This window comes from Eumetopias jubatus, unplaced genomic scaffold (genome assembly GCF_037043125.1).
Source record: "Eumetopias jubatus isolate StellerSeaLion01/CBP00866 unplaced genomic scaffold, mEumJub1_p1.0 scaffold_3, whole genome shotgun sequence".
NCBI lineage: Eukaryota > Metazoa > Chordata > Mammalia > Carnivora > Otariidae > Eumetopias > Eumetopias jubatus.
Window position 1 is genome coordinate 90,914,501 of NW_028274809.1, and position 25,474 is coordinate 90,939,974.

Below are 25,474 nucleotides of genomic sequence, written 5' to 3' on the forward strand. Positions count from 1 at the left end.
TTCCTCTGCATATTGGCTGTGGAGAAACTGTGTGCATTTTAAGTTCAATTGCAGAAGCTGTGTTGATCCTTATTGTTGGAATATTGCCTGTAGCCTCCCAACTCAAACCTCTTCAGGCTACCATATATTCAGAGAGGGTAAATTGCATCCTCGTGCCTAAGGTGTATGTGTGACAGTGTGAAAGAGATAGAAGGAGAAAGAGTATATGTTGAGGCCAGGGAAAGCAGATGAAAGGAGGAGCATCAGGATCCAATGAAACCAATCAGACAGATTGTGGCTCAAATCCCACATCTACCATTTGATTGTCAGAACTTACATATCCTCTGTAAGTTTAGGTCTCCTCATCTGTAAATTGGTAATGAAAATACCCGCCTCATAGAGTTATTGAGAGGATCAATAAAAATACCTAAGTAATTAGTATAATGTCTGGTTCTTAATAAAAGCTCAATAAATGGTAGCTCTGATTGTACTTTTTATTAATATTATTGAAGAAAAAAGATGGTGGGGGAACATCCCAGCAAAAAAAGTCAACAGCCTCAAAATGGAACTATTAGGGAATTGTCTTTAACATACTTTATGAGATAAGGTTGTGCAAAGCTTCAAACTCCAGGACAACTGTGACATGGTAATGTTTTTCCTCCAACAATTCTTTTTTTTTTTCTATCTCTTTCTATTCTTTCAGGATTCATAACTAATTGTGGCTATCCATTTGCTCGTGTGATCATTCATTCTTTTATTCATCATTCATTCATTCAAAGGCATTTACTATAATCTGCTTTGTCCAGACACTGAGTTAGGTGCTGGGGACATAATAGTTAATACAAGCACAGCTCTGCCTTTATGGAGAGCATAGAGAAAGAGACAAAGTCTATTACAAATGGTAATTGTATATGCCTCCTCTTATTGCAAGCAACAGTGACCCGGTGAGCTCTCACACAAAGGTCTTAATGAATCCTTCTAGGATTATTTATGACTAATGAAAAGCTCCTAAAGAGGTGAAATCTTAATCCAAATACATGAATCTCTAATGACAGAAGTTCTGCTAATGTGGCAGCAAGAGTAAAACAGATATTTAAATCAAATGTTCTGCCAAGAACCCCTCAAGTCCCATGACACAGTTAACTCCTATTCTGCCAGGAAGTAAGGCTTTGCTACTCTTTGTACACAATGGTTGTTAAACAGTAAAGGATGTTCTCAGCCCCATGCCCCCCAAAGTGACACTTTCCCTCGTTATACATAAGCTTAAGACAAGCAGAGTCAGTTTTCTATTTTAAAGATAAAAAGCTCTTCTTGACTGGATGAGCAAATGAGGATCCACAGTTGGAGGAACAAGAAGCTTTTTAACTCTAAGCTGAGAAATTTACACATGGAAATATGGAAAATATAATTAAACTACAAAAGGAAATGTAATTCAAGTTGAATGGAATTAAATGTAAAAATAGTCCTCAAATCTTGCTGCACATTAGAATCACCTGAAGATCTCTTTAAAAATGCTCATGCTCCATTTTAGACCAACTGAATAAACATGTTTGGGATCTGGACATTGGATTTTTTTTCTTTTAGATCTTCCAGGAGATTCTACTATGCAGCCCAGGTTGAGACCACTGGAGCAGAGGAGTCACAGGGACTGAAGATGAACCCTGAAGGCTCAGCCAGATTTTGATACATGGAAAGGAGTAAAAATGGCAGTCTGGCAAGAGACTGGTGTGAGAACAAATAATCATACTTGAGTATTTCCCCACTTTGGGCTGTGAAGAGATGGCCTGACCTAAGCTAATGCCTCCTGATGAAAAGGTAGAAGGTAGGTCTGGGTTGGATGTACAGGAATTCTTCTGCCACAAATATCCTTACTTCAAGTTCTAATGTAGTCATGAAGTTTTCCTTGGCTAGCTTTTTGGGAACAATAAAAATTTTGGTTGTAGTGAGTTTGCGGTACTTCTGTTGAATCTGGAAATAAGGGGAAAAATGATTCAGAAATCAAAAATAAAAGATAAAGAGAAATTTTTAACCAAGAGGATTTTTGTTTTTGCTTCCCCCCACCGCCCCACTCCCATGGGTCTCCTAAAGGAGAGAAAGCACTGAAATAATTGAGGCACTAAACCTGGGTGACAAGTCAGTGTCTCCAGAGGTCAAGCAGGTAGCACAAATGGTGGGAGACTACTGTGAGGCTCCCCTTACTTAGGGCCCTTACCTCAGGAGCTCTGCTGACCAAGGTGGGAATTTCCAAAGAGAACCCTGAGAGGAAGTGATCATAAGTCAAAATTAATTGTATATTTATTTTTTCATTCTTTCCTTTTCTCTCTTTCCTTCCTTCCTACCTTCCTTCCTTCCTTCTTTTTTTTCTTGCTAATTTAGGATATCTAAATCATAATTGGTATTCCCTTTTTGTTCCGTATATTTTGTCTTATTTCAGAGAATATGAAAGTATTTATAGGAAGTTCTGTAGTTTCACTTACAAAGTTAACACTCTACCCTAATTTCTCTATAGGACAGTAAATTCTCCAAACCTGAATTCTAACAAGGTAAAGATTCCAGAAACCTAAATCAGGCAGCTGGAAATAGACACCTATATAATTAGAAGTTATTCCAGTTAGTGTTTGACAAAACTTATGCTGGCTAATTGAACATAATAAAAAAATTTAAGAAAACGTAGTAATAGTTAAGGCTGTTACCCATCCTAATTCTTTGCATTGCCAAGTTTAAAAACTCTGCTAGTAAGTATAAAAGCATAGCTCAGTTAAGGATACAGTCTTAGTGGGAGTTGATCTGTTAGACTCTGCTATATCTTCAGGAATTGAAGGAGTTAGAGAAAAACTGAATTTACCAAAATTTGTCTTATGAGTATTACTTGTAGTTAAAAGGAACAATGTTATAGGATACTTTGGGTTAGGATGGTGAGGCTGTTATTCAGCATAACTGAATAATAGCAGGTGGTAACTAGATGACCTTCTAGAGGAGGGGTGACAGTTAATGCAAGGATTTATTTTACTGAGTAAGTTTCCAAATTTGACTGCTGTCCTCAGCATTCTTTTTTCTCTTTCCTCCCTTCACAGCACTTTATTTTTTCACTATATAAACATGGAACAAATTTTTTTTATATTTTTAATTTTTATTGAAATATAATTAATATAGTATTAGTTTCAGGTGTATAACATAATGATTCAACATTTCTATACGTTACTCCAGGCTGATCACAATAAGTGTACTCTTAAATCCCCTTTATCTATTTCACCCATCCCCCAACCCACCTCCCCTGGAGCAAATATTTTTTAAAAATATGAGTTTAGAAATGTGCCAAATGTTAGTCTTACTTGGCTGGTCACATTATCATCTCCATCTCTGCCTTCAACCTTATCTTCTTGAAGAGTGTTGGTGTCCTGAATCCTCCTTTATGCCCTTCCCAATATTTTGCCTTTTGTACCTATCACTGGACAGATTGTAAAATGAGCCCTACCCCCATGCCTCCAGCCTCCCTGTTTTTGTGCTCTTTTGATAAGTCCCTTTCCTTGACTGTGGGTGGGACCTGTGACTTGATTTTTACCAGTAGGATATGGCAAAAGCAAAGGCTGTCACTCCCATATTTAAAATGACCTTGGTAGCAAAATTGTTGTAGAGACTCACCCTGCTAACATGAAGTTAGCAGCCATTGGGGAAAGTCTGCATGGTGAGGAATTGTAAATTGTAGGCAGGTTCTAAGAACTGAGGGCAATCCCAACCTCCAACCAGTAAGAAGCCAGGGCCCTCAACCCTGCAGCCACGAGGAAAGTAAAGTCTGCCAACAGTGGTAGTAGGTTTGGATATGGATACTTTCAAGCCTTCAAATGAGAACTCAATCCAGCTGACAACACACTGATTGCAGCCCTGTGAGACCTTAAATAGGGGACTCATTTAAGAGATGCCCAAATTTCTGACCCACTAAAACTGTGAGATAATAAATATGTGTGTTGTTTTAAGCTCCTAAATTTAAATTTGTTTAATTTGTATAATTTGTTACATAGCAACAGAAAACTATTATACCCATTCAGAAGTACAAATCAAAATGATGCTAAAGATGGCCAGGTATAAGTGTTAAGACTCCATCTTATCTGTAGCATTTGTTCTGAGGTTGGAGGTTCTTTCAGTAATTCATTTACAAAAGGTTTGGTGTGTGGAGTTATCACTCTGACTCACTTGAGGCCTGGCATGCTGAAAAACAAGTGGGAATCAGGCAATTTGAGGACACTTTTAATGATTAAACATATTTCACACCATTAAAGAAAAATAGGTCAATGCAATTCAATAATTGTTCACCAGCATGAGAAAGATTAGTTTTACCCGGTGGATATTGGCTTGTTATTGTAGTTACTGTAATCAATATAAGAAGAAATGAAAACTCCAGTGTTTGAGCCAGACCAGTTCATGTCTTTTGAAAGCTATTTAAGGATAGATTGATCACCTGAAAAAAAGCAAATGAAAAATGCCAGCTACTCAATTCAAAACAGTATGTGTGTGTGTACATATAACTATGTACTGATTAATCCCATCTAAATTCTATTATCTACCTTCTAAATAAAAGGTCAAGAAAGTCCTTGTATATGCACACATTTTACAAAGGATGGCACTGAGTCCAGCTGCATTACTTTCCTTTGTAGGAAATAAGTGGCAGTCCTGGATGACAGATGAAATTATCTAATACAAATCAAATATAGGGTGTGGAAAGAAGACTCTTGGGAAACTCTCCAAATGCAAGTATTCCAAAGAATAACTTTAACCCAGTATTCTTTATATAGGGCACTTTAGGGACATTAACTTCATTTCAATCACTGTTTTCTAGGACAGTCCAGAGTTGAACATAATATATATCCAAGGAAAACTGTAGACAATAAGTTTCATAGTTAAGAATATAGCTTATGTTTGCCTATAGTTTTATAAGGATGTTTATGTTAATAATCTCATGAAATGTAAGCCTGAGACAGTACATTTTCCATTCTCCATTTGGAAAGAGAGAGAAAGAGAATGAGAAAGAAGAAGGGAGAGAGAGAGAGAGAAAGTGAGCACAAAGCCAAGATGAAAGTGGGAATTTTACACTTTCTTCCCTAAGGACTTACCATCATCCTGTCCCATTTTATTAACACCTATGCATATGTAGACAGAACTTTTGCCCATCTACCATCCAGACACACCAAGGAGAAGGAAGAGACTCAACAACTTTTGTCAAGAAAATCCTAATTCTTTATATCATCAGTCTTTCATAAGCGCAGCCAGTAGGTTTTGAATCTTTGAGCTCTAGACTTGATAATTAGAGGGGGAAATAACTGGAGCCCAAAGAGATGGTGTGTCTTATCCAACAAGAGTAAGAGTTGGCCTATAGTAGAAACTACCTACAATTCCCTGAGATCTTACTCTGTTCTAGCCTCTTCATGTACATCATCTTTAATGCTTCCAAAAAGCTTTGTGCATATGAGGAAATGGAAGCTCAGAGTGTTTAAGGTGCTTGCTTATAGTTGCACAGTTAATAAATGGAATCTGAGTGATTTAAAGCTAGGTCTCTTTAATTCTAAAGTCCATACTCCTTTCATTAAAGTAGGCTACTTGTTGAGAATCCAGTTCTCTTCATTCCCAGTGATGGCGACTTTCTGGTCAATGAGTCTTGAGTCCAGAGTTCTAGGTCATAGAAAAAGTCAAAATGGGTCTTTATCCTATGAGGATTTATCCAGAGATTGTTTCTCTTTCACAAATGTTTAGAGCATGGGCTTGTGAGAAGACAGAAGGACAGCTGCTCCTTTGCAGAGTGTGTATGTGTACATACAGTCACATTGCTCTCTCTGATGTTTCTGCATAGTGATATATGCTTTAAATTATTTTATTTTTGATTTTATTTGAATTGTTGCCTTTCACTGACTCTATATGCAGGCTTTCATCAGCATGTATTAAAGAAAAAAATTAAGATGCCTGTTGGAAAGTTCACAGTGACTGGGCCAGCATGAGCCATTTCAGTCCTGGCTAGACTGTTTCTTCCTTAGGGTATCAGTCTGGAGTCATGGAGCCTGAACTTCCTTGATGTTTCCCTTCAGGAAGAGAAACAAAATTTCACAACCACCAAAGGACCCTACCAAACACACCAGACTTTGGGTGGAGCCAGGTGTACAGTGTGGCACAGGGCAGCACAGTGCATATTACAGGACAAATGGAAGGCTTTTCTTGGAATTTCAAGAACAGAAGGTGCAGACAGACACAGTAGTCTCTCAGTCATGCTTTAATGAGCCAGGGCCCTTGGCTGCCTGGGTGCTCAGTAACAGGAAGTCTGTGCAGTGAGAATACAAGCAAAGGATGTTCGGACTTTGCTTGGGCAGGTGTTTCCAAAGGGAGGGAAATATGACTCATGACACTTGAGCTAAGTTGACCCTGCTGCCATCACCCTTGGAAAGCCATTTGTGGGCAGAGATCTATGCTGTTTATAAAAATAACATGAGCAGCAGCTTCAGCCGCAGGAAGCTTCATAAGGATAGATAAAAAGGAGGATTACAGAAGCTAAAGCTTTTGTTTAACGAGAGATTACAAAGCATTTAGGTCGGATCAAGTTGTCCGGAAGATTAACTGCTAAAATTTGCCCCTTTTCTCTGCTCTGTGATGAATTTTGCTCTTAAACTTAGTGCTCAAATGTGAAGATGAAGATGAGGCTGTATTTGGAATAACCACAAATGAGATTGTTGGTCTCTTCCCCTTCTGTTAATATGAATTTGGGAAACATGAAGATTAAAAGAGATTCCAACATTAGTTTTTCTAGTAACAAGGGCAAGTGCTTTCTAAGTACTTGAATGTGAAGAGGAAATCATGCAGCAGGAAAGTGGATGCAACAAGGTTAATACTATAGAGATTTTCATAAACTTATGGTTTTGGGGTTGGAAATTGCCCAAGGTATAGACTGCCTCTGTTGGGAGAATAAAAAATATAGGTTTAAAAACATTCAATCTATTTCCCACTTCTGAGGCTGAATTGGATTGACTGCATGGCTGATCCAGTGACTGCAAAAACCTACACTTTCAGGTGGTGACTTTAAAAAATGAATTGACCAAAACTCAGCCAATTTGTCAACTATTCGTAGAATTGGCCTTTATTCAGCTAGGGATCATTCCTGATCTTCTCTATGTCAGAAATATTTTCCACCTCAGTGAATCTTTCCCTTTCATTTAAAAAAATGATAAAATTCCAAAAGAACCATATGCAAAAGTACACATGTGTGACTTATTAATTCATTCACTAATATAATAGCAATGTACAGAGCATCTACTAGATGCCTAGCTTTATTCTGAGCACTGGAAATCCAGTGACAGACAAGACAAATTCCCTGCACTGAAATTGTATTAGGGAAGACAGACACTAAATAGTTGAATAAACAAGTATATACAAGAATATATATGTGTTTGTGTATATATATATATATATATTTTTTTTTGAGATTTTATTTATTTGACACAGAGAGACACAATGAGAGAGGGAACACAAGCAGGGGGAGTGGGAGAGGGAGAAGCAGACCCCCCGCAGAGCAGGGAGCCCAATGCGGGGCTCGATCCCAGGACCCTGGGATCATGACCTGAGCCGAAGGCAGACGCCTAATGACTGAGCCACCCAGGTGCCCCTACAAGAATATATTTTTATAGTGTGGTAAATATTACCAAGAAAGTGGGAGAGAATGCAGGAAGTTGAAAGGCTGTTTTAGAATAGATGTCAGAGTAGGCTTTTCTGAGGAGGGGATATTTAAGCAGAGATCTGAAGATATATGGGGACAAGTAGTGTGAAGATCTAAAAAACAGTGTTCATTAGAAAGGTCACAGCATAGGAAGGAAACAGCAGATGTCAACGTCTTGAAGCAAAAACTAGCTAAGAGTGTTTTAGAAACCTTACGGAAGACGGTATAGCTGAAGTGGAGAGGGTCAGAAGGAACAAAGCAGGAGGTAAGCGTGGAAGGTAGCAGAAGCCAAGCTGTGTAGGCCAAGGGAGTCCTTGGTAAGCAGCTGGGCTATATTCTAAATGTGATGAAAAGCAGTAGAAGAGTATTGCAGGGGAAGTGACATAATCTGATGTATGGTTTTAAAGAGCTCCCTAGTGACGCTGTAGAGAATCAATTGTAGTGTGGGGAGAGTAGAAGCAAGGAGACCAGTTGTGAGTTAATTTCTAAAGTCCATGAAGGAGATGGTATCTGAGGTGTGTGACGTTTAAAGAAGTGAGCAGAAGTAATGGGACATGGATATATTTTAAGAGTAAACCCAACAGAGCTTTCTGATGGATTATATATGGGTAAAGTTGAGATTGGAGAAAGAATAATAAAAAGAATGGAGCCATCTAGAATTTTAGCAGCACACAGCCTTCATCCAAATGCATAGGCCATGACTGAGTCTAGGAAATGAGTGAATGTTAGTGGCTGCAATGAGGAAAATAGTAAAGAAACCAACGTTTAGAGGGATTGCAGTGGGAATAAAAAGTTTTGACTTGAACATGCTATGTTTTAGACACCTCTAAACTATTACTATTAACTACTCAATGATGAGTCCAGCATCAGGGAGAGGTCTGGATGGGGTATATAAATGGGGTGTCATCAGCATATAGATGCATGAAATGATAAAATCACTGAAGGAGATAGAGAGGAGGGCCAAGGACCAAGGTTGGGGGCAGGACAATATTTAGGAAAAAGTAGAGAAAAAGAAAATGACAACTAAAACTAGAGGAAAGTCATCTGTGAAATAAACAAAACTGAGAATAAAGCTTGATAATAGTTGAAAAACATAAGGACATTGAACTGACTGATGGATTTAGTGACATTTTTTAAGAGTAAGGAAAAAAGCCTGATTACAGATATTTTTTAAAGGCAAGGAAGTGGAGACTGAATGTAGATAATACATTCTATGATTTTTCTCTAAAGAAAGCAGAATAAGTTGACACTAGCTGGAAGGGAATGTAGGGTCAAGAGATGTTTTTTAATAAGATATTTGTATGCTCTATTAGTCAGGGTAGACTAAGTTATGCTGAAGTAACAGATTAGGCCCCAAATTCCAGTGGTTTACCACAACAAAGGTTTATTTCTCACCCATGCTACATGTTTAGGGAGAGTAGGCAGGAAGCTCTGCTATCCATAGTTTCTTGAGGCCCCTGTCTGACTGAGGCTCCATGGTCCTATATCTGCATGATCTCAAATATGCAAACTCTTGAAATGCTATAGCAGAAGAGTAAGACTAGAAAAGTGTACATGGGATTTTTCACTCTTTTAGTTTGAGATGGTTATATATTTACCTGGTCAGAAGTAATCACATGGCCTGCCTAATGACTGGAAAATTTAGGAAAACAATTGAAATCTTTAAAGGGCATCACTGCCTCTAGCACATAATTCATTAGGAATGACACAAAAAGTAGAGTAAATGAGATGTAAGAGCTAAATTTCTGAGCAGGCAGGAGGAGTGCAAGTCAGTTCCCTTTTAGACAGATTAGTTTTAGGAGTCCTATTTGAGTAAGGATGTTTCACCTGCTATATCAGAAACTTGGGTATATGGACACTGATTATAGAGACTGGGAGATTTGATGATGGAAAGATGAGGTAATTGTCTTCTGAATACTTTGTTTTCTTGGGGAAAAAAAACCAAGGTCATCAATTAAGAATGAAGAAAGGGAGTGATTTTTATAGATTTTAAGAGAATGTCTGTAAATATTGGTCTCTAACAGTGGAAAAATATGTTTACTAGGAAAATGTGATAAGATGGCAGAGGAGGTATAGTGTAATAGTCTGCATAGATCCTGGACCCAGACTGTCTGGGATTCAACCTTGGCTGTATCACTTATGACTGTGACCTTACTTACTTAACAATTAAGTTCCTCAGTTTCCTGATCTGTAAAGTTGGGCTATAATAGGACTTACATCATAGGATTGTTCGAGGTTACCATACCCAGGGCACTGCACAGACAACAGACTAAAACACACCCCCAGTATGTCTGTGAAAAAGACTAATTTACTTATCATGGAGCTTTAACCAAAGGGACAGGCTTCAGATTTGCCACATGTGCAGAGGCATTCTGTAGGAACATGGGAAAGGAGACACTGTCTTTGCATCCTCCCTTGCTCTTGTCACAGCTCACTCCCAGAAAGGAGCAGATACACTCCTCTGAAGTCTTGATTCTTGCACCTGTCACCCAAGGAACACCTCCAGTTCTAGTCTAGAGGCCATCAGGGCCTATGATTGTGGCCCTACAGGATTGTATATATTTGTGTACTTTTTTAATATGTTGCTTTCAAAGTATTGACTTCCAATTAGCCTGAAACTAGATGCTGAATAAGATCTCTCCATTTTGAACACTCACATGTCTTGGCACATTCTCAACAACAAGGAGCTGTCAAGAGCAAATCAGGCTACTAGGACAATCACAAAGGTTTGAGAGACAACTAAGAGCTGGGCAAGCTGGTTAAATGGTAAAGTTCATCTCCTACACAAGGCCATTCTCTCAAGACTGGGAGAGGTAGCTGTCTCACACAGAAATAGGTATCAAGCAAAATGAAGAAAGAGAGGAATACATTACAAATAAAAGAATAAGACAAAAACTTCAGAAAAAGACCTTAATGAAATGGAGATAAATAATCTACTTGATAGTTCATAGTAATGGTCAAAAAAATGCTCACTGAACTTAGAAGAATAGATGAAGAGTGAGAATGTTAACAAAGAGACAAAGTATAGGAAAGTACCAAACAAGACATAAAGCTGAAGAATATAACTGAACTGAAAAATACATTAGAAGAGTTCAACAGCAGACTGGATAAAGCAAAATAATTCATCATTATTTTGAAGAAATAATGACTGAAAACTTCCCACATCTGGGTAAGGAAACCAACATTCAGATCCAGGAATCACAGAGTTCCAAATAAGATAAACCCAAAGAGATCCATATCAAGACATATTATAATCAAAATGTCAAAAGTTAAAGAGAGAATTTTTAAAGTGATGAGAAGAAAACAACAACTTACATAAAGGGAACTTTGTGTAAGATTATTAGTTGATTTTTTTCAGCAGAAACTTTGCAAGGCAAAAGAGAATGACATGATATAATCAAAGTGCTAAAAGGAGTAAACTTACAATCAAGAATACTCTTCCCAGTAAGGCTATCATTCAGAATTGAAGGAGAGAAGGAGAGATGAAGAATTTTCCAGACAAGTAAAAACTAAAGGAATTCATCACCACTAAATTGACCTTATAAGAAGTGTTAAAGGAACTTCTTTAAGCTGAAAAGAAAGGGTGCTAATTGGTAACAAAAATACAGAAGAAAGAATAAATCTCACTGGAAAAGTAAATGTGTAGTAAAGGTAGTAAATTAATCACTTATAAAACTAGTATAAAGTTTAAAAACAAAAATAGTATAAATAAGATTACAATAATAGTTAAGAGAGACACAAAATTAAAAGGTATCAAATGTGATATCAAAACATTAAATGTGAGAGGAAGAATGAAAATGTTGAGCTTTAGAAAAAGATCAGACTTAAGTTGTTACTGACTTAAAGTAGACTGCTGTAGATATAAGTTGTTATATGTAAGCGTCACGATAACCACAAACCAAAAACTTTTAGTAAATATACAAAAGATAAAGAGAAAGGTATATAAGCATTATCACTAAAGAAAGCATCAAAGCAAAAAGAAAGAGGGCAAGAAAGACAGGAACAGAGAAGAACTACAAAAACAACCAGAAAACAATTAACAAAATGGCAATAGGTACATATTTAAATATAAAGGAACTAAATTTAAATATAAATGAACTAAATTTAAATATAAATTAACTAAATTCTCTAATCAAAAGACAGTGGCTGAATAGAATTGTTAAAAAGCAAAATATTCATTTGTACGCATATAAGAGATTCACTTGAGATCTAAAGATACACACAGACAGTGAAGGTATGGGAAAAAATAGTCCATGCAAATGAAAATAAAAAGTTTGGTGTAGCTGTACTTATATCAAAGTACACATTAAAACAAGGACTGTAATAGAAGAGAAAGAAAGAAAGGCATTCCATGATGATAGTGAGGTCAATTCAACAAGAGGATATAACATTTGTAAATATGCACTCAACATAGGAGCACCTGAATATATAAGGCAAATATTAACAAACATAAAGGGAAAAACTGATAGCAGTACAATAACAGTAGGGGACTTTAATACCCCCACTTATATCAATAGATCATCCAGACAGAAAATCAATAAGGAAGCATCACACTTAAATGATACATTAGACTAAATGGACTTAATAGGAATATATATAGCATTCCATTGAAAAGCAACAGAATACACATAGAACATTCTCCAGTACAAATCATGTTATGTTTAAAAACAAATCTCAATTTAAATTTAAGAAGATTGAAATTATATCAAGCTTCTTTTCTGACCACAATGGTGTGAAACTAGAAATCAATTATAAGAAGAAAATACACATGTGAAGATTAAACAACATGCTCTAAACAACCAATGGGGTCAATGAAGAAATCAAAGAGGAAATAAAAAAATATCTGGAGGCAAATGAAAATGGAAATACAACAATCCATAATCAATGGAGTGTAGCAAAAGCAGTCCTAAGAGGGAAGTTCATAAGTGATACATGCCTACCTCAAGAAACAAAAAAATTTCAAATAATCTAACCTTACACCAAAAGAAACTAGAAAAAGAACAAATGGAGCCCAAAGTTAATAGAAAGAAGGAAATAATAAAGATCAGAGTGGAAATAAATGGAATAGAGACTAAAAAAGCAATAGAAAAGGTCAATGAAACTAATAGCAGATTTTTGAAAGTATAAACAAAATTGACGAACCATTAGCTAGACTCATGAAGAAATAAAGAGAGAAGGATCAAATAAATAAAAGCAGAAATGAAAGAGAAGTTACAACTAATACCACAGAAATATAAAGGATCATAAGGAGATTACTATGAACAATTATATGCCAACAAAATGAATAACATGGAAGAAATGGATCAATTTCTAGAAATATACAATCTTCTAAGACTAAATCATAAAGAAATAGAAAATCTGAAGTGACCAATTACTAGTTAGGAGATTGAATCAGGAAACAAAACAAAACAAAACCACCTCCATACAAACAAGAGTTTAAGACCAGATGTCTTCACTGGTGACTTCTACTAAACATTCAAAGAATATTTAATACCTATCCTTCTCAAACACTTCCAAAAAATTGAAAAGGAGGGAATGCTATCAAATTCATTTTGCAAGGACAACATTACCCTGATATCAAAACCAGATAATATGTCACACACACACACACACACACACACACACACACACACACACACACAAATAATACCCTTGATGAACATAGATGCAAAACTCTTCAAAAAATATTAGCATACCAAATTCAACAATACATTAAAGGATTATATGCCATGATCAAGTGAGATTAATTCCAGGGATGCAAGGATTCAACATCAGCAAATTTATCAAAGAGTTACACCATATGAACCAAATGAGAGATAAAAATTGTCTAGTCAATAGATGAAGAAAAAGAACAACAAAATTCAACATAGATTTATGATTAAAAAAAAACCCAACCCTCAACAAAATAGGTGTGGAGGGAACATACTTCAACATAATAAAGGTCATATATGACAAACCCACAGTTAACATACCCCATAGTGAAAAACTGATAGCTTTTCCTCTTGGTTAGGAACAAAACAAAGATGCCCACTCCTGCCACTGTTATTCAACATGGAGTTGGAAATGCTAGTCACAGCAAGTGGACAAGAAAAACAAAAGCCATCCAAAATGGTAAGGAAGAAGTAAAACCAGCACTATTTGCAGATGACATAGAGAGTGCAAAAAACTCCACCAAAAAACTGGTACAGTAAATGAATTCAGTGAAGTTGTGGGGTCCAAAATCAATATATAGAAATTTGTTGCATTTCTATAAAATAATAATAAAATATCAGAGTGCTTGAGAAAATAATGTTATTTACAATTGCACAAAAAGAAAAAAAAATACATAGGAATAAATTTAACCAAGGAGGTGAGAGACCTGTACACTGAAAACTATGACATTGATGAAAGAATTTGAAAAAGACACAAATAAAAGGAAATGTATTTCATGTTCATGGATTAGAAGAATTAATATTTTTAAAAATGTCATATTACCCAACATAATCTTCAGATTTAGTGTAATCCCTATCAAAATTACAGTGCCATTTCACCAAACATCATAAGGGTGGTTTACAAATAATACTAAAACTTGTATGGAACCACAAAAACCCCAAATAGCCAAAGCAATCTTAAGAAGAACACAGTCCCTGATTTTCATGTTCACTTATTTTAAACTATACTACAAAGCTATAGTAATCAAAGCAGTATGGTATTGGCATAAAAAGAGACACAAAAATCAATGGAATAGAAGAGAGAGCCCATAAATAAACCAACTCATATACAGTCAATTTACAGCATAGGAGTGAAGAATATATAGTAGGGAAAGGACAGTAGTCTCTTCAATAAATGGTAAAACTGGACAGCCACACATAAAAGAATGAAACTAGACCATTACCTTACACCATACACAAAAATTAACTCAAAATGGATTAAAGACTTGACTGTAAGACTTGAAACTGTGAAACTCCTGGAAGAAAACATAGCAAGCAGGGGCGCCTGGGTGGCTCAGTCGTTAAGCGTCTGCCTTCGGCTCAGGTCATGATCCCAGGGTCCTGGGATCAAGCCCCGCATTGGGCTCCCTGCTCAGCGGGAAGCCTGTTCTCCCTCTCCCACTCCCCCTGCTTGTGTTCCCTCTCTCAAGGGGTCTTTGTCAAATAAATAAATAAAATCTTAAAAAAAAAAAAAGAAAACATAGCAAGCAACTTGACATCAGTCTTAGCATTGAATTTTTGGATCTGACATCAAAGAAAAGGCAACAAAAGTAAAATAAACAAGTAGGACTGTGTCATATTAAAAAGCTTCAGCACAGCAAAGGAAACCATCAAAAAAATGAAAAGAAACCTACTGAATGGGAGAAAATATTTGTAAAGCTTATATCTAATAAGGGGTCAATATCCAAAAAATATAAACAACTCAATAGCAAAAGCAAAACAAAACAAAAAAATCAAAAACAATACAAATGACAAACAACAAACAAACAAAAACATAAAAAAACAATTAAACAGGCAGAGGATCTAAATAGACATTTTTCTAAATATGATATACAGATGGCCAAGAGACAAATGAAAAGATGTTCAACATCATTTATCCAGGAAATACAAATTAAAACCACAATGAGATATCACCTCACACATGTTAGAATGGCTATTATCAAAAAGACAAGAAATAACATGTGTTGAAGAGACTGTGGAGAAAAGGAAACCCTTGTACACCGTTGTGGGAATGTAAATTGGTACAGCCACTGTAGAAAGCAGTATGGAGTTTCCTCAAAAAATTAAAAATAGACCTACCATATAATACAGTTATTCCACTTCTGGGTATTTATCCAAAGAAAATGAAAACACTAAGTCAAAAAGATATGAGTACCCCTACATTTATTGAAGCATTATTTACAATAGCCAAGTTATGGGAACAACCTAAGTGTTCAGCAGTGGATGATGTGATGAAGAAGATATAGTATATATACAATGGAATACTACTCAGCCATAAAAAAAGAAATCTGTCCATCTGAACAATGTAGATGGACCTCGAGGATATTGTGCTAAGTGAAAAAGTCAGAGAAAGAGATACCATGATGTCATGTATATATGGAATCTAAAAAAAAAAAATAAACGAACAAACAAAATAAAACTCATAGATACAGAGAACAGATTGGTGGTTATAAGAGGAGAAAGGGGTTGGAGAGTGGGCAAAAAAGGTGAAGGGGGTCAACTGTATGGTGATAGATGGTAGACATATTGTGATTATCACTTTTAGTGTATATGAATATTAGATTATTATGTTGTATGCCTGAAATTAATGTTATATGCCAATTTTACTTCAATTAAGAAACAAACAATCTCCTGTCTTGGAAGTGAAAAAATTTTTTTCTGTATCAAATAAAATTATATTTTTTAAATAAAGCTCACATTATTTTTCCCATAGGTTACTTCTTTTTCTTCTATTTTAGAATCCCTGAGTATTTGGACCTTGATTTTTACTGAGAAACAGTAAGCCAAGGATCTCTACTTCAATTACCCTGCCAGCTTACACACTGCCTTCTTAGTTGCTAATGATCTGAAACAAATGTCGCTAAGTAGAAAGGAAGATTAATTCCAATGAGACTGTGCGAGTATGCCAAATCTATTTTCTTTCCTCATGCAGGAATCTGTGAGGGGGCCAACAGCAGAATTTGTTATTGTATAATAACAATAGGACAATTTTCTCCATATTTTTATTTCCCTTTAGAAATCTTTTTACATTGGCTTTTCTTTCTAGAAATCCTCTCTAGTTTCCTTAATAACCTAGGCTACAGAAATGCATATGATGTTTGATACTAGATATTACTCTAATTCATTGGGATTCCTCATCCTGTAACTATTAGATTTCTGACTTAAAAAGCAATCTCCCTGACAGCCTCTCCCAGTTCTCATTAAAATATGCTTGCAAATACATACAACAAAAAATATAGAAACAGCAAAAGATGAAAACTCAGAAAAAAACTAAAATTGGAAAATCAAAGCAAAATTCTAATTGTTTTTGTTGCAGATGGAGCAAGATGCAAAGATCCTCCACATTCCATTATTCTATCCCTAGACACATTCTTCTGTCCCTAAGACCTGGACAACAAAGGAAATAAGCAATTCTTCTGTGGCATCAAGTCTATGATGCTTACATCGTTTGGGTGATGGAACTGTGAGTAATTTTGATATTTTTTGTTGATGTTTATCCTTTATCTTCTAATCTTTTTATCTAAATAACTTTAAAAAGAGAATATCTATCTATCTATCTATCTATATAATGGCAGAAGATCATCTCAGATTAAAAATGGTTGTCTTTGGGATTAGGAGTTTAGGTGATAATTTTATCTTTCTATGTTATTACTTTGAAACATTTTTACTGTATTCATATTTTACCATATAATTAGGGAATAGATTATAGTTTTCAAAAGATAGTATGTTAGAGGACTTTGAGGAAATTTTTTTTAATCATCTCTTATTTTAAGTCTGATTTGCAACAAAATATTTTCTACTTGTGTGTGTGTGTGTGTTTCCCACTAAAGTGAGAAAGATTACCCTTTTATGAAGATTAATATATATGTAATTCAAACTGGTGGTCTGGGTTCTTACCCAAAATTGATGGTATGTTTGGGTGGTCTCCATTAAAATATATTCTAGGTAGTATGCAGAACTCACAATGTTGGTTTCTGAGGGCCATTAAAGAGCTAGTTTGTCTAGAAGCTAAAACTAAAGATGACTTTTTAATAAAAATAACTATGTGGAAACAATTATTGAGATAATGTTATTAATAAAATTTCTTTAGATGCATGTGGGGCTGTGGCATATCTTAAGATATGAGTCATCCTCAAAACAACTAAAAACCTGAGGTATAAGAGACTCTTGTAACTGCTGATTTGGAAGCACCTGCTTTACACTCATTATTTTATCATTATTGTAGTTGTTATTATTTAGGCATAATTTACGTATATTGAAATGTACAGATCTTAAGTGTGCAGTTCTAACAGTTTTGACAAATACATATACTGTGTAATCTGCATCTACATCAAGGTATAGACATTTCCATTCACTGGGCTTCTTCCCAGAAAATTTTATTTCTTTCCAGTTTAGGGCTTATCTGGATACTCCTGTCCATCATGGTAGACATAAACGCTGGGAGTGAAATTGCTAGGTCATGGGATATGTGTTTGTTCTTAGTAGGTACTGTATAACTTTTTTTCTATGTGATGGGATCAATTTACACTCTCCCTGCTAGGTAAGAAATTCACCATTGTTCTATCTACATGCCAACACTTAGTATTGGTCATCTTTTTAATTTTACTCATTCTAGTGAGTATGTAGTGGGAACTCATTGTGGTTTTAAGTTGCATTTTTCTGATGACTAATGATGTGAGTACTTTTTCACTTGTTTACTGGATATTTTGATACCCTGTATTATGAAAAGCCTACGTATCACAATATATTTTAAATGGTCTATTTTCTTGTCTATAATTATGGCCTAACAACTGATTTGTAAATTCTCTAAAGGTAAGGAACACTTTCAATAGGTTTTATTCTTGATACCTAGCACATTGCAGATTCTGAAAAAAAAAAATTGGTTTGAATGAAATAAGGGTAATTATTAAGTAACTTTTTCTATGTGCCACATGCTTTTCATGTATTACACCAATTAATCTCTATATCAACTTCATTTACAGATGAGGAACTTGAAGCTTAGAGAGCTTTAAGTATTTGTCATGACGACAGAGCTAGTAAGTGGCTTGCATTGCTATAGTCTGAAACCAGGACTTGTTCAAAAACTATTCTCTTTGTTCCTTTGAATCCACCACAATAGTTTCAGATTAGAAGGACATCTTTCATTATACTCTTCACCTGTTTACTGCACAGGATGACAGAGAATGCTGTGCTCTCCAACATTCATGTTTTTTTTCTTTTTTTCTGGACACACAGCTAAACTATATTTCCCAGGCCCCTTAAAATTAGTTTGGGTCAGTGACCAAGGTATGGCAGTAGAATGTGATTTAATGTTATGCATGGTATGTCCAGGTGTCATCCATAAAAATCTCCCACATGCAGTCTTCCACTAAATGTTTCTGTGGCACACTTGGAGTCCACATGTTGAAGATGGTGGTATCATAAGATATAAGGAGACTTGATCCCTGAGTAACTGTGTGAAACAAAAATTCCTCTCCTTTCCCTATCACATTGGTCTTTCATGAATGAACATTAAACTCTCATCATGATAGACCACAGAGATTTCAGCGTTTGTTATAGCAGCCCAGCCTACTACAATCTCTTTCTAGGTATTGGTGATGCAGAGATGAAGAGCTGCTAACTTTAGAGAATGTTAAGTTTTGTAAAAAAGAATTCTAACACAATAGGACAAATGCTATATAAAGGTACAGACCGACATCTGTAGCAAATGATGGAGAGAGATCAATTCTGCTTTGTAAACTTAGGGAATATGTCACTGAGGGGATTACACATATATATGTATACCTGGGTCCTGGGAGGATCGGATGAAAGTGATGGGCATTTTTGTTTGTAGAAACAGCATGAGGAAATGTGTGGAAAGTTAAAAAGCATTCTGTACTCCTTCCTGGAGATTTGTGAAGTTTTATGTGGCTAGAATACAACTTGCATAGGAGAATGGTAAGAGAGAAGTCTAATAAAATAGATTGATAGCCAAAATTGAAGCATCTCATATGCCATGAAAAAGAATTAGAACTTGGTCTTAGGATCAATGGGGAACCATCTCTTAAGAACTGAAGGGAGAAGAAAATGGAAGCAGGAGAATCACTTGAAGGTATCGCAATTATCTTGATAAAAAAATAATGAGGATCAGAACTAAGACATTGTCAATGAGAATTAAGAGGAGGTAGATTCTTAAAATTAATACTGCTATGGAGGCAAAGAGAATGACATTTAGACTATGTCTTTGGCTGAATGTCACCCACTATTAGAAAAGTATATAAATCAAATCGAAATGAATCTTTTGTATTTTCAAGTCTCATTCTATAGTTCATGTTTTTTGTTAAAACATGTCAATTTTTGATTTCTTTCTCTAACTTCTCAGAACTTCCAAAAACCTTATTCTACTTAAAATGTGCTCATTGATAACATTGTATCAATGAAAAAAAGTTATGATGCTATAATTTTTAATTCCTTATACATTCTTCCCCAATTTATCAGTTTCTTTGTTTTCTGTTTTAGATGGAAGAAAAACAATTTAATTCCACAAATACTTATTGAGTTCCTTTTATGTTCTCAGCATAGTAGGAGGCACTAATGATAAAGAGAGTATAAACCTCAATCTCAGGCTTTAAGGAATTCCTGGTCTAGTGTGGGTAGGGAGACAGTGGATTGAAAAGGATGAGACAACTCCAGATGGCTACAATGCATTTAAAGTTACTACTGAAATAAGGTATTATGAGGGTTCAAAGTGCTAAGAGGGTTCAAAGGAGTAATGTTACTGATTAAGAATGGTATGTATGGTTCTGTGTAGACCGCACAATGTAGTACAGGTTTCAGTGACAGGATGCTGCCACTGCTGATAATGATAATGGAGGACAAGTTCCTTTTAGCATCTACAATTATATTAGTTGCTGTTGACATGTCTATGGGCACATGGCCAGGCAAGCTATTCATCCACATGCATGCCTGGTCTCCTGCATTAATGATTCCAATCACTAATTATGTAATAAGAATAATGAGAACTGTTAGCCAAAAAGTCAATTTCCACTGTTTGTTTTGCTTCTTCAGGGGAATAAAGGCAGTTTTAGAAAACCTCCTTTGAATTTACAGAATAAAGCAAACACACAGGAAGAAAAGTATCACCAAGGATTAAGGAAGCTTATGCATCAGGATCAGAGTAGGAAACACCCAGAAGCTTAGCAAAACGAATAAAAGAGCAGTTTCTTCACTTCTTCTCCAGGAAATATACTCACAAACGGAATCACAGTGGAAGATAGGTCATTGTATGACAAGGGGGAGGTAGGAAAAAAAAAAGCAGCAAGCAGGATTTTAGTTTGGTTTTTAGAGGATTAAATAAGGTTTATGCCAGGAACATGATGAAGTAAATTTCTCAAAGGGGTAAAATTTTGGCAGAAAATCAGAATCATGTATTTAGAAATGAGCACTATTCTTTAACTGTAACAATAAAACCTCTAAATTATTCAGGCTGGAAATGAATTTTGGAAAGAATATAACAGATGTATTCATTCATTCATTTATTCTCCAAACATATATTGAATGTCTATTATAGACGCAACACTGTAGAAAAAAATGGTAGGAAAAATGTTGAGACAGTGTAGTTACCCTCAAGAAGTTCATGTGGGGTGATTCACAGGAAAACAAAAACAGCCAATAAACATGGTCATGTGTATTTTGAACCTATACAGGAAGTGAGGAGAAGGGAATTCTTCATCCGCCGGGGCAGTCGGGAAAGATTTCACAGAGGAGAAACAATGAAACAATTTGGAACTGGGAGCTGCAGGATGAGTAGAAATTGGCCATCAGGAAAAAGTGGGGATAGATATTTAAGGCAAAGGGAAAAATAAAATAAGAAAGAGATCATATATCAGTAATAATTGTTGTAGACAAGATTCCTTATTGGATGCTAAAATTAGTGAGTAAAAGCTTTAGAACAAACAAGACTTACCTAGTCTCAAAATCCAATATATGTATTAACTACAAAGGCAATGATAGAAGTTTTACAGTAAAAATACCCTGCGGAACCACCTAATAGATAGAGGTCAATATCACCAGTAATGAGACATATCAACATTATGGACCCTATGATATGATGCACTGAGAAGAACACAACATTTCTGTGCTGTTCTTGCCAAAAACACATAACTTCAGTCGAATTATGAGAAAACATCAGACAAACCAAAACCTAAGGATATTCAGCAAAACAACTGGTCAAAATTCTTCAAAATTGTCAAGGATATGAAAGATAAGGGAAGACTGAGGAACTGTTACAGACTGCAGGAGACTAAGAAGGAGTTACTCAATGCAAAGTTGGGATCCTAGATAGGATTTGGAACAGGAAATAAGTTAGTGGAAAACTAGTGAAATTTGAATAAGATAATTTCATTTAGTGAATATTATCTCAATGTGAATTCATTTTACTTGATAAATGGATTGTTTTTATGTAAGATGTTAGAGGGAGTAAGGAATATATGGAAAATCTCTACTATTTTTTCAACTTTTCTATAAGTGTTTGGTTCAAAATTTAAAAGTTAAAGAAAAAACCTACAGGTTTAAGATAACAGAAGGTACATATGAAAGGATGAGTACATTGACAGAATCTTGGTGTTGGATACTTGTGGGAGATGAAGTGGGCCAAGTCCTTACTAAAGCGTTTGGGTTTAATCCTGTAGGTGATAACCAGCCATTTGGGTAAACAGCAGAGCATCACAACCAGATTTGTGTTTTATAAAAATCCTGGCAACAGCTCGGACAGGAAGCTAGGGTCACTGGAGTTGAGAACATTGTTCAAGTAGCTATAGGCCCATGGAAAGATGGTGGAGGCTTGTACCAGGACAGCTGCCCAGGTGATGGAATGGAATGACAGAGTTCCACAATAGTCTTTAAAGACATTCTTTGTCATTCCTTTGTTAAAATTACACATGAATGTTTCCTAGGACTATTTTCAATACTCATCAACATATAGCTATGTTTGTAGCCCACACTATTGTCCATTTTATCCTGATAGGAATTCACTCACTCTCTGTCTCATTTGTTCTTCTCTTTCCTGACTCTGGCTTGAAGTTTGGTGTCATTACTTGGAGATCAGTTGCTGCTCTTATAGAGCAGATCAGATTTCTTTCAGTGAATCATCCAACCTGACAGTGGTCTTTTCCATCTCTAGAACATGGTCCAGGTAGGCAACAAGAAACAGAGACAAGGAAATTCCACTCTTCCCATGCTAAAGTTGCCAGTATATCTAGTTGATCAAGACCACTTAGGACTCAGGATCAAACAAGTTCTTAGCCCAGAGTTGCATTACTCTTTTGCTAAGAGAAAGAAAGGGGGAGGGAGATGGAAAATAGAAGGGAAGGATAGGAGAGAGGGAGGGAGAAGGAGGTAAAAAAGGAAGGAAGGGAGGGAGGGAGAGAAAAGGAAAGGAAGGAAAAAAGGAGTGAGATTGTCAAGGAGAATTTCTTGAATCTCTAAATGAAACAAAACAATACAATACACCTCCCAAACCATTTCACATCTTTGGATCTTGTCACTACTTTATAGTGTTTTACTACTGTCTCCAAAATTCAGGTGCCTGTGCTTCTGCTTGAGGCTGTTTAATTTTGTTTTGTAATTTACTCCGGAGCTTCTATTTTAAAAGGCCCAGAAATGGGAAAGTCTTCAAGTCAGATAAGAAGGCTGGCAAATGTACTCTTCAAAACTTCTACTTTATCCTGTACCCTCTATTAGTTTTTGAATGCTTACTTGTAAATGGAGCCCAAATGACCATCAGGTAGCTTAATAATAAAGTGGATTTGATGTGGTAAGTAGAGGAAATAAGAAGTTGCCTTCCCCAGTGATCTCCTTTTTACATTGTTCTAGAGATTAGGGATGTATGCCTTTAAATTAAGTATAACTCTTAATTAAGTATAATTAAGAGTTATACTTAATTTAAAGGATTTAAATTAGGATTCTTCCTAAATCTTTTTCTACTGAAGCAAAGATTCCTGATAGAAGGGCTACCTTATTCCACCACTGTGTCAGTGTGTTAAATGTTATTAGATCTCTATGATTGAGTAAGGGAAATGGAAAGCCTGAATATGTTGGACACCTCAGAAGGAACAGTGTCATAGGATCCAGGGTAAAAAAAGACATAAAGTAGATCCTTCCCTTCCAAAGATACCAGGCCTCCAGGTATTAGTAGAATACCCAATATACTCACACTTCTGCCTCATTGCTTTGCATGAGATTGCCTGAGACATTAGTTTAAATACAGAGCTGCCCATTGCCTTGAACACTGGAGTAAGTAAGGAGTAATCTTGGTCTAAAGTGAAAGGGAGTAGAAAAGGATTCCTGAAGATTTTGAAGGAGAGACTCTACACCTACAAGAACTGGAATTACTTAAGAAAAAAAAATGTTAAGACGCACTAAAAATCAGCCCAGTGCCCAAATTGAGATGGGGAAAAAGGTAGTGAAACCAGAATCTGTAACCAGAAGGGCAGTGTAGACCACCTAGTGCCTGGGAAAGATGAATTAGAAAGACAGTATAGACACAAAACCATCTATTTGCCTGAATCCTTGGGTCTAGCTACTGAGATTTAGCTTTGCTCCCTTAACCTAATGTAAAAGAACATGATAAATGTAATCAAGTCTAACAAGTTTGGTATTAAGGCCACTGAAATTCTTGGCCTGTTTTAAGGTCTTGTTATATGGAGAGAGAAGCCACTGTAGATGGGAAGTCCAATAACAAAACCATCCCAGGGAGAAATAGTGGGGGTGTATCTGTTTTTAGAGAATTGTTGTCCAGATATTAGGGGAGACTCCCAACTCCTTCTCAAACTCCAAATTAATTGGCTCTTTTTATAAGGAAAATTCAGAAAATTCAAGAGAAACTTTAGACAGAAAGGCTTTTAGCAAAGTCCTTTTATTTTCTATTCAAAATGACATTCATAGTCAAATATTACCCACATTGATTTTTCAGCTTGGTATGAATGAAATCTTTTGCCTTTAATTTCTCAAATGTCAGAATATAGAGTTAGGATCTATTCTGTTTTAGGAGGAGGAAACAAAAAAGAGATTCTTCTGCAGTTAAGCTTGTGGACTATGCTTCTCCCTCTTGAGGGAACCCATTAGTCCTCTGTCATACCCAAGAGATTAACAGACATAATAACCTGTTACATCATTCCCTTTTTCATTTGAATGTAAGAGGTAGGTTGTCTGTTTTCTGCTACCCAGATTTTACAGAGTAACAAGCAGGCAAAACTTTCTAGACATACAAAATATAAAGACCAAAGAGCATTATCTGTGTACCTTCCCATTCCCTTGCTGTAAATCATATACTGGGAAGCTCTTCTAGGGACAGTACTATATTATGCTTATAGATCTTGAAGGAAACACTGTCACATGGAAAGTGGCCAAGCAGAATTGTTCATGGGACATGGGATAAAGTTCCAAAGAAAAAACTTTGCCTATTTCACAATTTTGCCCTGAGTCAGCCTTGACTTCATGGGAAGAATCTTAATAGCACTATGGGAGCAGTCCTCTCTCCATCACATTTCCACTACTCATGACTGTAGAATAGTAGAACCATTGCACCACTTGATGCACTGGCTCTCCTCTAGTAGTATGAAGGGCTGCTGTTGGGATGCAGAGGTTGTCTATGGGGATTGGTGGGATTTTGTAAGAATTACCAATAACTAATTTGTATGCAACCTTTATTAAGTATAATGTGGTATTTATTAAAAATATTACCAGTGATGATTTATCCATGACCTTTTGGAATATGAGGAATTATCTTGTCATGTATTATTATAGTAAATCCTCTCTCTCCTTTACCTAATAGAAAACATTTTTAGTAGGATTTTAAATAGATCTCTTAAGATCTATTTTAAATATTCAACCTAATACAGAATGCTGTAAACATGTATCTTTTATCCACAGTGAGCAGTTTCTTTTTCCTTGGAGATCCTGGGCTATAGATACAGAAACTGCTGGGGACTATGAATACAGAAAGCTATGCTTGTGAATCAACTCCCTTACTTTGAAGTAGAAAATTAAACTTAAGAGGTTAGCTGGTTGTCATGAGTTTATGCGCAGATCAGAGTCAAGACCTAGACTCATACTAAGTCTTCATCTTCTCTGTCCA

General features: G+C 35.9%; 1 long non-coding RNA gene across 1 annotated transcript in view; it reads right to left on the reverse strand.

Moving 5' to 3' along the window:
* Nucleotides 1-459: 459 nt before the first annotated feature.
* LOC148164718 (uncharacterized) overlaps nt 460-25,474 on the reverse strand; it is a 70,960-nt gene continuing 45,945 nt past the window's right edge. Inside the window, exons 3-4 of the long non-coding RNA XR_015767878.1 lie at nt 2,192-2,235; nt 460-1,947 (exon numbers count right to left, since the gene is read on the reverse strand). This is a non-coding gene — a long non-coding RNA (uncharacterized LOC148164718). The remainder of the gene's footprint in view (nt 1,948-2,191; nt 2,236-25,474) is intronic.